Source organism: Convolutriloba macropyga, chromosome 1, assembly GCF_964194025.1.
Source record: "Convolutriloba macropyga chromosome 1, txConMacr16.3, whole genome shotgun sequence".
Lineage (NCBI taxonomy): Eukaryota > Metazoa > Xenacoelomorpha > Acoela > Convolutidae > Convolutriloba > Convolutriloba macropyga.
The window spans coordinates 52,885,785-52,902,219 of NC_134468.1; positions in this window are offsets into that span (position 1 = coordinate 52,885,785).

The window sequence follows — 16,435 nt, forward strand, 5'->3', positions numbered from 1 at the left end:
GATTTCTCGGAGTGCCAATAAAAATAGGGGATCATCCCGAGTTGAAGGCCAGAGCCCTCAACTCGAGATGATCCCCTATTCTTTTTTTCAAATTGATTTTTTTGCATAAAGTCAAAGTCTTTGGCCCCACCATTTTTTTCAAAACGCCTCCTCATCCACAGGATAGTTAACAATTATGCCTGTGAACGGCATTGAGAAGATTGGCATCACAATATAATAAGAATTAATTGTTTTAGAGTTGAGAAATCCGGAGCTTTCAAAATTTTTTATGCGAATTTCAATTTTCTCTAAGTCCATCGCCTGCTTAGGGGTTAATTACCGGAAACAAACATGGGCTTAAAATAACGGACATAAAATGGGATTTCTCGGGGGCTCAAAAAAATAGGGGATCATCCCGAGTTGAAGGCCAGAGCCCTCAACTCGATATGATCCCCTATTTTTTTTTTTCAAATTGATTTTTTTGCTTAATGTCAAAGTCTTTGACCGCTCGATTTTTTTCAAAACACCTCCTCATCGACAGGATAGTTAACAATTCTGCCTGTGCACGGCTTTGAGAAGATTCGTATCACAATATAATAAGATTTAAGTGTTTTAGAGTTGCAAGATCCGGAGCTTTCAAAATTTTTTTTTCCGGATTTCAATTTTCTCTAAGTCCATCGCCTGCTTAGGGGTTTATTGCCGGAAACAAATATAGGCCTAAAATAACGGACAAAAAATGGGATTTCTCGGAGTGCCAATAAAAATAGGGGATCATCCCGAGTTGAAGGCCAGAGCCCTCAACTCGAGATGATCCCCTATTCTTTTTTTCAAATTGATTTTTTTGCATAAAGTCAAAGTCTTTGGCCCCACCATTTTTTTCAAAACGCCTCCTCATCCACAGGATAGTTAACAATTATGCCTGTGAACGGCATTGAGAAGATTGGCATCACAATATAATAAGAATTAATTGTTTTAGAGTTGAGAAATCCGGAGCTTTCAAAATTTTTTTTTTTTGCGTATTTCGGACTGAACATTCTTATGACATCGATGAGTAGCCATTTTGAATTAGTTCTTTAAACACTATATCCACTCATCTATTTCTTTGAAGAATTATAGTTATGCAGATATGCAAAACCAAAGCAGTTGCTAGTTTTTGATCGTTTAGCCACGTTACGGGCCTCTTGCAGCGTCTACTGCAAGAACGTAAAATGTTGAACTCAGGTCGAGATAAGATAGGTCTTGGTCCTCAAGAGCTCATATGAGTCTCAATTTGAAGCTCAGCACACCATCTGTTCAAAACAGGTTTTTGCAACATCCCTTGTAATAGTGGATCCATGCAGGAATTGATTGTAATCCAAAATTATAAAGTTGGAATATTCAAGTTGAAAATCGTAAATGGTCAGTTTTATTAGCCTTTCTATGCTTTTAAAACAGCAGGACCACATTTCTACTGAATTTATCTTACAATTTAAAACGAAAAGTTTAGTCGGCATCAAGAACGTGATAATAATGTCTCGAGAGACTTCCAGCAAGGTGTTTATTTTAGATCAAATAATTTTTGTTTAATTAGTTGCTTCACTGTCTCCCGTCACTTTGAAATATAAATAGGGATAAAATAACGCAAAAAACAACGTTCAATAGCATATGCAGCTAGAAAAAGCACACATAAGTGACAGAAGCTAAAATTGTACGTTTTGCGTAACGACAAGTTCAAGCTGAGACTTCAGCTCGAGATAATCTTCTAATTTCTTCAATTTGAGTTTTTTGGATAATTTTAAAGGCGTCTTACACTCAATTTATATTCAAAACAGATCCTATTCGACTCAATAGGTAACAGTTGCGACTTTGATTGCATTGCAGACAATTGTTAATATAATTCTTAGGTATATCATCATAAAGTTTAGTAAAACTTACTTTCTGCCAAAAAAAAAATAGCAGATACCATTTTCCTCATTGTACATCAACTGACTGAATACGTGTGAATTTCAGCAATCAAACATTCGTTTTTAAAAATGCAAAATAAAAGCTTTTCAGGGGGATCAAAAAATAGGGGATCTTCCCCAGCTGACAGCCCCACAGAAAATTTGTCAAATAACAAAAGTTTTTTAAAAAAAGCAGATTTTAGTTTTTCAAAAATTTGAGAAAGATTTATGCCTTTTAATTAAATTTAAGTGTTTTAAAAAAATTATTGTTTTGGCCGCAACAAAAAATCAACCATACCCATTTTTTTGTCGAGTCATACTAGTCATATGAGTAGACATGAAAATGGGGATCGGGCCAAACTGTAATTTGGTCTCATTTTGAGAACTTGAAAATGGGCAGCACAAAACTGGAATTCGGGTACGACGATTTTAACTCGAAAATGGGCACTTGAATTTGGGTACTGAGATTCTGTAGCCAAACTTGAAAATGGGCCAAAAATGGACCATTTTCAAGTTAGGCTACAGCTACTACTACTACTACTACTACTACTACTACTACTACTACTACTACTACTACTACTACTACTACTACTACTACTACTACTACTACTACTACTACTACTACTACTATTACTACTACTACTACTACTACTACTACTACTACTACTACTACTACTACTACTACTACTACTACTACTACTACTACTACTACTACTACTACTACTACTCTTACTACTACCACTACTACTACTACTACTACTACTACTACTACTACTACTACTACTACTACTACTACTACTACTACTACTACTACTACTACTACTACTACTACTACTACTACTATTATTATTACCACTAATACTACTACTACTACTACTACTACTACTACTACTACTGTTTCAACACTTTAATTCCAAATATGAAATAAAGGCACGGTTGGCAACAAATACAAATACAAATACAAATACAAACAAAACAAGAAGAGTTATTTGTTTGGTTATTCTGTGAAGTGCTGTACGACGAAATTGTTGAAGGAATTCTTTGACCCGGTTGCTGCTTTCTCCTGCAATCTGGTGAACGATACTTTGTTTCGTACACAGTCTCCTTCGATTTGACTCATCCACGTTTTCCGTTGCCCCCCAGGAGCGCGTCTGGCATGGGCGTATTGATCGGGCGGGTCCCAATCGAAGGCACTGCGGGCTAATCTTCCTGGTTCCATTCTCTGGATGTGACCGTACCATTTTATCCGTTTGAGCATGATCATCGTGGATAGTTGGGGCATTCGCGATCTTGACATAATTTCATCGTTCGTTGCTTTGTCCAGATATGACACACGTAGAATTCTCCGAAGACAACCACAGTGGAAACTCTCAAGTTTTCTCTCCATTAATTTCGAAAGAGTCCAAGTCTCTGAGCTGTACAGCACTGCTGATAAAACGAGTGCTTTGTACAAATTGCACTTGAGGTGCACGCTGAGCTGCTTGCTCTTCCAGAGATTTTGGAAGTTAGCAAACCGTTGTCTACCTTCTGCAAGTTTGCAATTGACTTCCTGGAGGTCTCCATGCTTGAGGCTGACATATGATCCGAGATACTTGAACGCTTCTATGTTTTCAAACTCGTTTCCGATAACATCTTGTACTTTGCAGGAAAACACGCGTGTGGCAGCTGCTTTAGGTTTGCCACAGTATCTCGATTGGTGAACTTTTCGGCCATTGACTGTTTTGAACTTCCTTTCACACTTGTCACAGGTGAGGCTCGCCTCTAGTTGCTCGAACTTTGACTTGTCGACGACATTCTTTGACAAACCGGCTTTGCAGAATCTTGTTTGGTGCACTTTGCGTCCGGTAACTGTACTGAATTGCCGCTGACAGTTCTGACATCTTAAAGACTCTTGATCAGCCACCGCTGACCCACTCTCATTTTCTAGCGACTCTAAATCCGCTACTGCAGATTGTTGTTGTGAAGCTACCAACGCTGGCTTAGCCTCCGCTAAGCTTTTCAATCTGAGCTTCCGGCCATCTTGTGTTTCGAACCAGCCCGCTTTCTTTTTCGTTCCCAGCAGCACCTCCGTGCCGATGGTTAGTCGTGACTGGCTAGATGTCTCTGCCAGGAGTCCTAGTTTGCCTTTATGTGTTCCAGTGAGTATCTCCACGTTCTGTTGGATACTAGGCACTGCAACAACATTTGGGCTGTCGCATTTTACGCCCATATTCTTTGTTTTGGCCACATTAATCTTCAGACCAGCGGCTTCCGCTAGGGCCTCGATTCGATGTAGGTTTTCCTGCACCTCACTGTCTGAGACCCCCACGAGAGCAACATCATCAGCAAAATCTAAGTCAGCCACCAATCTCCCAATGTCTAATCCTCCATGCACCGAGTTAGCTAAAATGTAGTTGATGACAAGGCCGAATAGGATTGGGGACCACACATCACCCTGCCTAACGCCTGTTCTGACATCAAATAAGCGTCCCTTCTCACCTTCGGCTTTGACTCGACATTTGAATCCATCATAGCTGTTTCTTAGCTGTTTCTTATGATGTTTAACTACTACTACTACTACTACTACTACTACTACTACTACTACTACTACTACTACTACTACTACTACTACTACTACTACTACTACTACTACTAATACTACTACTACTACTACTACTAGTACTACTATTACTACTACTACTACTACTACTACTACTACTACTACTACTACTACTACTACTACTACTACTACTACTACTACTACTACTACTACTACTACTACTACTACTACTACTACTACTACTACTACTACTACTACTACTACTACTACTACTACTACTAATACTACTACTACTACTACTACTACTACTACTACTAAGCCGCGTAGGACAATGGATGATTAGTGATGCCCCACTATGAGACATCATTGCATCGTATATCGTTTTAAGGACAGGGCACCATAGCTCTTTTAGAGCTGCGCCATGAAAAAAATCAACATAAAAATCACTGCATCGTATATAAATTAAAAGACAAGGCAGGCACTATAATTCTATTAGAGCTGCGTTAAAAGAATTGAATTTCTATATAAGCTAATATGTTATGAATCTAGTCTCCCCTCCCGCACTATTGCACTGAAAGAGCTATCAATGTCAGTCGGCCGTTTGGAACCACGGCACACTCTGAGGCATATCATAGCGCTGCACAGAAGAGCAGACCCTGTTCTCGTTTGTACATACGTTATTGCGTTCGAGAAAGAGCCGTTTTTTTTTCAGCCATTTTGCTAGCTAGTTGTTTTATAGTGTGCGTTGTGGACGGTCCTGAGCCCCCATGCAGGAAAACACAAGCGGAACGTTACTATTCTCTGCGTCAAGTAGTCGTTGCTCATACTTCAGTCACTTCAACAACTCAAGATATTTGTACGTTTCTACGGAGTTTTTCGGACATCACTTGGCAATGTGCTAAAGATCTTCACGTCAAAGAAATATCGGCTGAACTTGTACCCCTGTAGGCTATTTGCATTAATGTCTAGTAGCGCGATTTCATAAGTGCTAGTAGTTTTATAGGTCTTTAATAAAGGCCTCGCCTTGAAGCAACTGAAGGGTCGGCTCAACTTCGACATCATAGGAAGAGTCATGCATGATTTTAGCTAAGGTGTCTTGGATCTCGTCGCTTTTCATGGGATTATACCCCCCTTGCACAGTGGAGAGCATTCGATAGGGTAAACTTTTCACCATTTGGTCAATTAAAGCGCTCATTTTTGGCCTGAATGTTATATCTAATGCATAGCCCGTCTCTAAATTTGGACTTCGTTAATGTAAATCCGTAACGTTTAAGCGGTAAGCTGTGAGCCAGTTCGAAATCCTTTTTTCTGAAGCCATTTCTATTACGTGGCGTTGCTTGGTCTTAAGGTTTTCCACAAGATCCTTCATATGCGATCAAATATTATTCAGGCGTGCGGTTCGTTGGTCGTGCGTTATGCTTGCTTGGGTGAGATGAGCATTGGCTTTATCCTCATCTTCAAGAGGGGCGCATGAAGTCAGCGGGGTGGCGACCTCCATTTCTTATTCTATTGGCTCCTTGATGTTAAGTTCGCCCTCCCGGGTTGGTAACGAATACAATCGCCGTGCGGAGTGAGACAACGGAGAGTCAAAGAACGACGGTAGGACGTGCGTTTGGATCTTGGCATCTGCGTCTGTGAATGATTTATACTGATACGGTTTTTGTTTATGCTGATACGGTAATGCTTTCTGCTGATACGGTTTTGTTTGGGGGGTTACTAAAGCACCTTACTTTTCGAATGTAAGCCGAATAAAATTTTCAAGGTCAGAGACTTTATTTAAATTGCCTACTAGGGATATTCAGAAAAAATTACAGAGTTAAATGAAATTAATTCTGAAAGAATAAAATATGAGAAGGTGTTGAAAAATCAGAATAAAAAAATGAGAATCTGCTTTCTGAAATCCGGAGCCTAGTTCTATCAATGTTCCATCCCTTGAAAATAAAGAGTTTTATAGCCAGCGACTACGACGTTTACAAAACTATAACATTTTTTCCTATTGGGTCTGACGCTGACCCCGATGGCTTGGCTCCTCAAGTTTTGAAAGATCTTGTGTGTAAGTCGAGAAAAGTTTGTCGAGATAAACTTATTAAATTGTTTCAGGGGAGCCCTCGGGCGATGCTTTGACTCATATTGTTGAAACAATGAAAAACAATTTTGTCAGCCAACTGAAAATGACATTGAAGATGGAAGCCTTCATTTCATTGTGTGCACGGGTAAGAAAAAGGGGCAATCGTTGTGTTTTATGGACACAAGTGTGGCTAACGAAGAAAATACCTAGAAAATTTTGACTCGACCTTTTCAATGTGGGTTTTGCTCAGCTAAACAGGCAATCGAAGTATCGAAGCAATTATCATCGCAAACCCCGACTGGTGCCTTTCATGCTGATGCGTTAGCGCACTACGGTAGGAGGGATAATTTACGAATTTCAGGAGTCGTTGAAGAACACAACGAAGATGTGTAACAAAAAGTTGTCGACGTGGCCGAGCAAATTGGGGTTACAATAGAAAACGCCGACATTAGTGTCTGCCATCGCCTATCAACAAGACTGCCTTCGCCTTCCAACAAAAAGAAATGGACCCAAAGGTATAATTGTGAACTTTGTCAGGTCACAAACTAAACATTTGGGCACGGGAAATAAGAAGAAGTTGAGAGAGATGGTCAGCAACTTTTCATTAATGATGACGTAACACCATAGACAGGGAAGGTCATGTAACTTATTAGACAAAAAGAAGAAGTTAAGAGTGTGACTATGGTAAATGAAAAAAAATCGTGTATCTGAAATCTTCTGATAAATTTGTATTCAATAACTTGTTTGAATTATATAAAAGGGACAGCGCTCTATTTGATGAGTGTATGAACCAGCGTTTTTGAAGACCCCTATTGCACCCCCAAGAGTGCAATGTGTTTCGAACAACAAAATCAATCTTAGCAATAAATTGAAAGCTTCTGTATTTTACACTAACATAAGGTCACTAAGTAAAATTTTCGATGAACTAGAACAAATCATAAATGATAGAAAAGACAAACACACTGCGATATGTCTTTGGAAACGTAGTTGCCGTCTGATTGCCTTTAAAGCCCTATAAATTATCCGGATATAATTTGGTAATCTCAGAAAGCAGGAACAAAAGAAACGGTGTTTCTAATTGTGTTGATGAAACGGTAGCATATGAAGTCATACCGACACTGTTTCACTTCTTTAACTACTGGATGTTTTAATATCAAAAATGTAATACTTTGCTGTATCTAAAAATCACCATCCACTAACTATTATGATTTTCTAAAAGATTTTGAAAAACTTTTTACATGTCTATAACGAAATGACTTAAAATGTATTATTTTTGGTGATTTCAACATTGATTTACTTCAAAATATTGAATTTGTTGACGAGTACTATGCAATAGTTACACAAAATGGTTTCACTCAACGTTTAGACTTCCCTACGAGAGTAAAAGGTACCGCCACAACGTTAATCGATCACGTGCTTTATAATAAAGGAGTTAATTTCGTTGAATGTTGTATTAATTTTCCAAGCATTACTGATCATTATATAAATAAAATGAAGTTGGAAATATGACAATCAGACGGTATCCATTTTGATTTCCGGAACCTACTAGCATCTAAAATAAATAGTTTGCATTACGGTGACTGTCCTCCAGAGTGTACAAGGAACCTTGTTAAAATTATAAAAGAGGCGATAGACGAAAGTTCTTTAATAGAAACAAAAAGTAAATAAAATTTTAAAAAATCTTTTTACAGAAACAAACCATTTTTTCAAAAAGTTAGTCAAGTACCTGAATTCTAAAATACGAACTAAAATTGTAATGCATAGAAATAATGTAAACAAACTTTTTCGCTTAAATAAAAAACACTATCTCTGTAAAATCGAATGCAGCGCGGAAGTCAATGAAACAAAAACTGACGTCCAATTTGAAGGCCAAGCATTTCTCTAGTAATTGCCTCAACGCAAACAATTGGTCAGTGCAGCCCCTTCTTTTTTGGAATCCGCATTGTTCTTCTCTTAGCACTTGATCAAGTGCATCTTTGCATCTATTCAGGATGATTGACGCAAAAACTTTTCCAGGTACCGAGAGCAGTGAATTTCTGCGATAGTTCCCACACTCAGATCTTTTTCCTTTGCTTTTGTATAGCGGGACAACTTCTGCTAACTTCCAGTCTTGTGGAAGATTTTCTTCAGTCCAGCACTTGTTGACAATGTCCCAAAACCATTCAGCGATTCCAATATGCGACTTTAGCATTTCGGAAGAAATATCGTCTGGTACACTTGCTTTCCCGTTTTTTCAGTTTACGCACGGCATTTAGAACTTCATCAAATTGAATTGGAACTAGGTCTATTTCAAGACTCTCGGATGCTTCCACTACTACTACTACTACTACTACTACTACTACTACTACTACTACTACTACTACTACTACTACTACTACTACTACTACTACTACTACTACTACTACTACTACTACTACTAGGGCAGCCAAGTCAGATCGATGTATAGGGTGATTTCGATTCTGTTTTTGACCGCATTTTTTCCCCCTCGCTCTCCACGTCGGAAAAATGGTTTTGGGAACCTTTTAGGATTTACGTAGTGGCTAAAAAAACAAATTGGCACAAAATTTCACTTTCTGTTTTTGAGCAACAAGAGTTTTAAATTTTCTTACACATTTGGAATAAAAGTCACTTTTTGTTGTTTAAATGCCTTTTCTATGGTACGTATTGCCTCCTGGGAGATCAATTGGTTCATTGTTTCTGGGATCACGTTGAAAAATTTTAGTTAGAATGCACATACGACGAAAATTGAAAAAGTTTGACTAGAAAGCCAGTTTTGTGCCATTTCCTTACTAAATTTAATTTTTCAATAAAATTGCAAATAATGGTGCTAGAGCATTCTCCTTTGGGGAATTAACTCATCTTTACAAGTGCTTTATACTGAAATGATCATTTTGGGTTGAAAAACAGTTTGACTATAACTCAAAAATTAAGCACTTTAAGAGCCCCTGCATCAGCAGGAAAGATGTACCTGACTTTTCCAAAAATCTGAAAAACCAAAAAATTAAATCGAAAATGTTGAAAATATGGTTTTCAGCAGGGAAAAACATATTTGCTCCGCATTTTTCACTCCGGTATTCATTTTGCATGAAAAAGGAGGATTTGATTTTTTTTGCGATTAAAAAATTACGTTCGTCAGAACGAAGTACTGGGCTACTCATTGAGAGAGCAAAACAGATCGTTTACAGGTGTTTTTCTTAAACTAAACTCATCTTTCTACTCTAGAGTAGTCAAATGTGACCAGGAGAATAGGAAAAGGTTCATACGGCATGAAGAATCGTGCAAAATCAAGCAGAAAAAAACGTTTCTTTTTTTTTAATAATTTGCAGTTTTTGTTTTTGTTTGTGCCATTTGGCTTCAAAGACATTATTATCGCACTTGACGCATCTGTTGTCTGGCATTTAAGCCCAGCTAACAGAGGCGGGATATTTCAGCAACGTTACAATTGTCGTTCTTTCAAAAAATGAGGTTAAATTTTTGAGACCACCTTTCTCCTTCCCCAGTTTTTTTTTCAAGACAGTCACAGCAAAGCTTTTCGGGGCCCATAATTTTGAAAAAAGGGTTAAAAAAGAAAAGCATGAAGCTGTTTTCACTACCATAGTACGCCAAAAAATTGTAGGAAATTAAGGTTGAAGAAAATTAACGTGAGGTCATAACTATGTATCGTGTTAAGTCTATGACTAGGATTTCATGACTTTTTTGGCATTCTGTTAAAAAAAAGGTCTAATGACGTTTAGGTGCATGGGATCAGGTACTAATATGCGTGGATGGGTTGTTTGGTGAAGCTTACATGCATTAAGGGAACAAATAGTTTGAAAAAAAATACTGTTTCTACAAACCGAACTCGATACTTGGGTTATCTGCTTCAATTTTTAATTCATGAAGGTAATTTTTAGAAACTATTGTGATCAATCAACTATTGTGATCAATCAATCAATTCGATTTAATTGCAAATATACAGCACAGACAGAAAATTTCAAGACACTCACTCAATAACTAAATAATAATATTGTTATAAATTATGCGTTGAATGAATTGTTTGTTTTTTTTGCTAGTAGTCTATCTTAAGTTTTCTTACTGGTTGACGTTTTCACCAACATTCAAAGCAAGGCCAAGATCACTAAATTGTTATCATTTTTTGTAAATCATCCAAGTTTTTTCTGATAAAGATTTTGAAACTTTTGCAACATCAAAGCTTTTGTAGTATTTCATTGTTGTCAGATTTTGAACCAGCAGTCTGTTTTTAAGAACGAACTGATATTAAATGACGTCGCAGCCAAAAAATGGCAAATAAAATCTGTTATTTTTAGTCATTCGAGTCATCTGAAAACCTTTTTTCAAATGATTAATCACTCAACCTTCCGTGGTTTTTAAGAAGAACATCTTTGACGAACTAACAAAAGCAATGGCATTTATCAAAAACTGCTATTTTTTCGTCAATTTGGCTTTAATTTCTGTGATCAACCTTGCATTCAGTTTTGGCCGAGCTCTTCTTTAACCTTAGTTAATCTGCACTTGCTTTTCAGCATGTTATTTTGATGCAAGTCAAAATTTTCCGTCTTCTTTTCTTTTTTTAGTCGGAGTGTTAAAGTTTCAATAATACGTCCTTCTCCCTATTTAATTTCCGTTTTCTTCATCATATTTTTGTCCGTGAAGCAAGTTTTAATAATGGTTATAGTTAAGTCAACATTTTTTCGTTTTGCATGAAAAAGGAGGGTTTGATTTTTTTTGCGATTAAAAAATTACGTTCGTCAGAACGAAGTACTGGGCTACTCATTGAGAGAGCAAAGCAGATCGTTTACAGGTGTTTTTATTAAATTAAACTCATCTTTCTACTCTAGAGTAGTCAAATCTGACCAGGAGAATAGGAAAAGGTTCATACGGCATGAAGAATCGTGCAAAATCAAGCAGAAAAAAACGTTTCTTTTTTTTTAATAATTTGCAGTTTTTGTTTTTGTTTGTGCCATTTGGCTTCAAAGACATCATTATCGCACTTGACGCATCTGTTGTCTGGCATTTAAGCCCAGCTAACAGAGGCGGGATATTTCAACAACGTTACAATTGTCGTTCTTTCAAAAAATGAGGTTAAATTTTTGAGACCACCTTTCTCCTTCCCCAGTTTTTTTTTTCAAGCCAGTCGCAGCAAAGCTTTTCGGGGCCCATAATTTTAAAAAAAGGGTTAAAAAATAAAAACATGAAGCTGTTTTCACTACCATAGTACGCCAAAAAATTGTAGGAAATTAAGGTTGAAGAAAATTAACGTGAGGTCATAACTATATATCGTGTAAAGTCTATGACTAGGATTTCATGACTTTTTTGGCATTCTGTTAAAAAAGGTCTAATGACATTTAGGTGCATGGGATCAGGTACTAATATGCGTGGATGGGTTGTTTGGTGAAGCTTACATGCATTAAGGGAACAAATAGTTTGAAAAAAAATACTGTTTCTACAAACCGAACTCGATACTTGGGTTATCTGCTTCAATTTTTAATTCATGAAGGTAATTTTTAGAAACTATTGTGATCAATCAACTATTGTGATCAATCAATCAATTCGATTTAATTGCAAATATACAGCACAGACAGAAAATTTCAAGACACTCACTCAATAACTAAATAATAATATTGTTATAAATTATGCGTTGAATGAATTGTTTGTTTTTTTTGCTAGTAGTCTATCTTAAGTTTTCTTACTGGTTGACGTTTTCACCAACATTCAAAGCAAGGCCAAGATCACTAAATTGTTATCATTTTTTGTAAATCATCCAAGTTTTTTCTGATAAAGATTTTGAAACTTTTGCAACATCAAAGCTTTTGTAGTATTTCATTGTTGTCAGATTTTGAACCAGCAGTCTGTTTTTAAGAACGAACTGATATTAAATGACGTCGCAGCCAAAAAATGGCAAATAAAATCTGTTATTTTTAGTCATTCGAGTCATCTGAAAACCTTTTTTCAAATGATTAATCACTCAACCTTCCGTGGTTTTTAAGAAGAACATCTTTGACGAACTAACAAAAGCAATGGCATTTATCAAAAACTGCTATTTTTTCGTCAATTTGGCTTTAATTTCTGTGATCAACCTTGCATTCAGTTTTGGCCGAGCTCTTCTTTAACCTTAGTTAATCTGCACTTGCTTTTCAGCATGTTATTTTGATGCAAGTCAAAATTTTCCGTCTTCTTTTCTTTTTTTAGTCGGAGTGTTAAAGTTTCAATAATACGTCCTTCTCCCTATTTAATTTCCGTTTTCTTCATCATATTTTTGTCCGTGAAGCAAGTTTTAATAATGGTTATAGTTAAGTCAACATTTTTTCGTTTTGCATGAAAAAGGAGGGTTTGATTTTTTTTGCGATTAAAAAATTACGTTCGTCAGAACGAAGTACTGGGCTACTCATTGAGAGAGCAAAGCAGATCGTTTACAGGTGTTTTTATTAAATTAAACTCATCTTTCTACTCTAGAGTAGTCAAATCTGACCAGGAGAATAGGAAAAGGTTCATACGGCATGAAGAATCGTGCAAAATCAAGCAGAAAAAAACGTTTCTTTTTTTTTAATAATTTGCAGTTTTTGTTTTTGTTTGTGCCATTTGGCTTCAAAGACATCATTATCGCACTTGACGCATCTGTTGTCTGGCATTTAAGCCCAGCTAACAGAGGCGGGATATTTCAACAACGTTACAATTGTCGTTCTTTCAAAAAATGAGGTTAAATTTTTGAGACCACCTTTCTCCTTCCCCAGTTTTTTTTTTCAAGCCAGTCGCAGCAAAGCTTTTCGGGGCCCATAATTTTAAAAAAAGGGTTAAAAAATAAAAACATGAAGCTGTTTTCACTACCATAGTACGCCAAAAAATTGTAGGAAATTAAGGTTGAAGAAAATTAACGTGAGGTCATAACTATATATCGTGTAAAGTCTATGACTAGGATTTCATGACTTTTTTGGCATTCTGTTAAAAAAGGTCTAATGACATTTAGGTGCATGGGATCAGGTACTAATATGCGTGGATGGGTTGTTTGGTGAAGCTTACATGCATTAAGGGAACAAATAGTTTGAAAAAAATACTGTTTCTACAAACCGAACTAGATACTTGGGTTATCTGCTTCAATTTTTAATTCATGAAGGTAATTTTTAGAAACTATTGTGATCAATCAACTATTGTGATCAATCAATCAATTCAATTTAATTGCAAATATACAGCACAGACAGAAAATTTCAATACACTCACTCAATAACTAAATAATAATATTGTTATAAAATATGCGTTGAATGAATTGTTTGTTTTTTTTGCTAGTAGTCTATCTTAAGTTTTCTTACTGGTTGACGTTTTCACCAACATTCAACGCAAGGCCAAGATCACTAAATTGTTATCATTTTTTGTAAATCATCCAAGTTTTTTTCTGATAAAGATTTTGAAACTTTTGCAACATCAAAGCTTTTGTAGTATTTCATTGTTGTCAGATTTTGAACCAGCAGTCTGTTTTTGAGAACGAACTGATATTAAATGACGTCGCAGCCAAAAAATGGCAAATAAAATCTGTTATTTTTAGTCATTCGAGTTACCTGAAAACCTTTTTTCAAATGATTAATCACTCAACCTTCCGTGGTTTTTAAGAAGAACATCTTTGACGAACTAACAAAAGCAATGACATTTTTCAAAAACTGCTATTTTTTCGTCAATTTGGCTTTAATTTCTGTGATCAACCTTGCATTCAGTTTTGGCCGGGCTCTTCTTTAACCTTACTTAATCTGCACTTGCTTTTCAGCTTGTTATTTTGATGCAAGTCAAAATTTTCCGTCTTCTTTTTTTTTTAGTCGGAGTGTTAAAGTTTCAATAATACGTCCTTCTCCCTATTTAATTTCCGTTTTCTACATCATATTTTTGTCCGTGAAGCAATTTTTAATAATGGTTATAGTTAATTCAACATTTTTTCGTTTTTGACAATTTCAACAAAGTTCTTAGCCTCCATGGTGACTTGAGAACTTATTCTGCCTCCCCATCAAGGCTTGCCGTGCCAAAAAATTACTGGGCGGACATAGGCTACTCTCACAAACACGTTAGCATGGCTGTTCTATGCTGGATTTTTGTAGAACTGTGGCTCTGCTTCTATCTCAAAAAAGGGGTACAATTCAGTAATTTGCTGATATCTTCCAAATTACCCTATCAAATTTTTCGGGCAGAAACCAATTCTTCTGATGCTGTAATTCTATTGTTTTCGTTGTATATGTGCTGTCCTAAGTCGTCGTGATGAAAAAGTTATACACTTTTTTAAAAAAATTTTCAAATTTTAAAAATTTACCAATTAGGTGATTTTGGTGTTCTCCAAATACGGGTACCCCAGAAAACCAGAATAAACTTACATTGATTAGTTCATTGAATTCCCCTGATAGTGGGGAGGATCTCCATATAGAATTATAGAAGATTTTACGGAGTTGAATGGGTCAATTTTTGACCCACTCAACTCTGTATGCGCCGAACCTCGAAATTGGGCCTTGTTTGGCTACTTCAGCGGTTACATAAATGTGAAATTTTTTGTGTCAAGATTAAACATTATAGTTTTAGACTGCTTAGTTAATGGGGAGGGTCGATATATACATATTGTACCCTTTTTTTACACGTTTTGATATTGTATTTTAGCGAAATGTGAAACTTGGTAGTCAAAATAGGTCATTTGACCAAATGAATGATTTTTTTTTGCAATTGAACAAGCTTTCAGACGTGCTATTTGTGTTTTCTGGACAGTATTTAAGCTCCTGAGGCTATTTGTATCAATTAATGGGGTTATTTCAACAATTTTTCTTTTTTCACGATTTCATCAAATTTCTGTGGATGTTGTTTTATGTCAAAACACACAAAACATCATAACCTTCATGGTGTGGTGGGAAATTTTTTCCCACCTCCCCATGAAAGGTTTCAGTTACCCAGACCGTTGAAGTGGACCAGAATCACACCCACAAATACGCCGGTAACTCTGTTTCACGTTGGTTTCACGTCAGTTCCGGAGATTTTGGTCTCCGCTTTTAGCCCAAAAAGGGCGTACAAAACAGTATTTTGTTGATATCTGCTAAATTACTGGACCAAATTAAACGGTCATAGGCCTGTTTTGTTGCTACTGAACCCCTCTTGATTGCTATACTCGGTTGTAAATCTGAATCAATAACCGGAAAAAGTTATTTATGTCCAAATTTGGAGAAATTTTGCAATTTTTGGTCATTTCGGGTACCAAAATTTCGGTACCACAAAAAAGCTGATTTAAGTTATAAGTTATAGTTCCTCAGCTTCGTTAGAATAAGGAGAGTGCTCCCATATGTATTTTTATACCATTTTAGCAAGTGCAGATGCCGAGTTTTGGCTCTGCAGCCGGAGTACTCTGCTTTTTTGGTAATTTGGTATGGTACCTTAACTTTGCAAAAACTCGTTGTAAAGTAAACCGATTTCGATAAATTTTTTTTGTTAAACCGAGCTTGAGCTAAGCTTTGTTTTGATATAGGTGTTGTTTCGTTTCGATGAGACGTTTTTGAGAAATTGGCCAGGACAGGTACCCCATTTTTGACCTGGTGAAGCAGGGTACCAGTACATACAGAGACATCCCTTATAATGCGATTTAAAGCTTGTTTTTTGGCCCGTTAGCTTCCTTATGTTATGGCAAAGCCGTCTAGTTATTATTTCTAATTTGGTTGGCGCATTAACATGGCAAATTTTAGCTCTGCAGATGATGTTTCTGGTCATTTTGGCCATTTGGTACGGTACCTTAACTTTGCAATAACTCGTTGTAAAGTGAACCGATTTCGATAAACTTTGTTTTGTTAAACCGAGCTTGAGCTAAGCTTTGTTTTGATATAGGTGTTGTTTCGTTTCGATGAGCCGTTTTCGAGAAATTGGCCAGGACAGGTACCCCATTTTTGACCTGGTGAAGCAGGGTACCAGTACATACAGAGA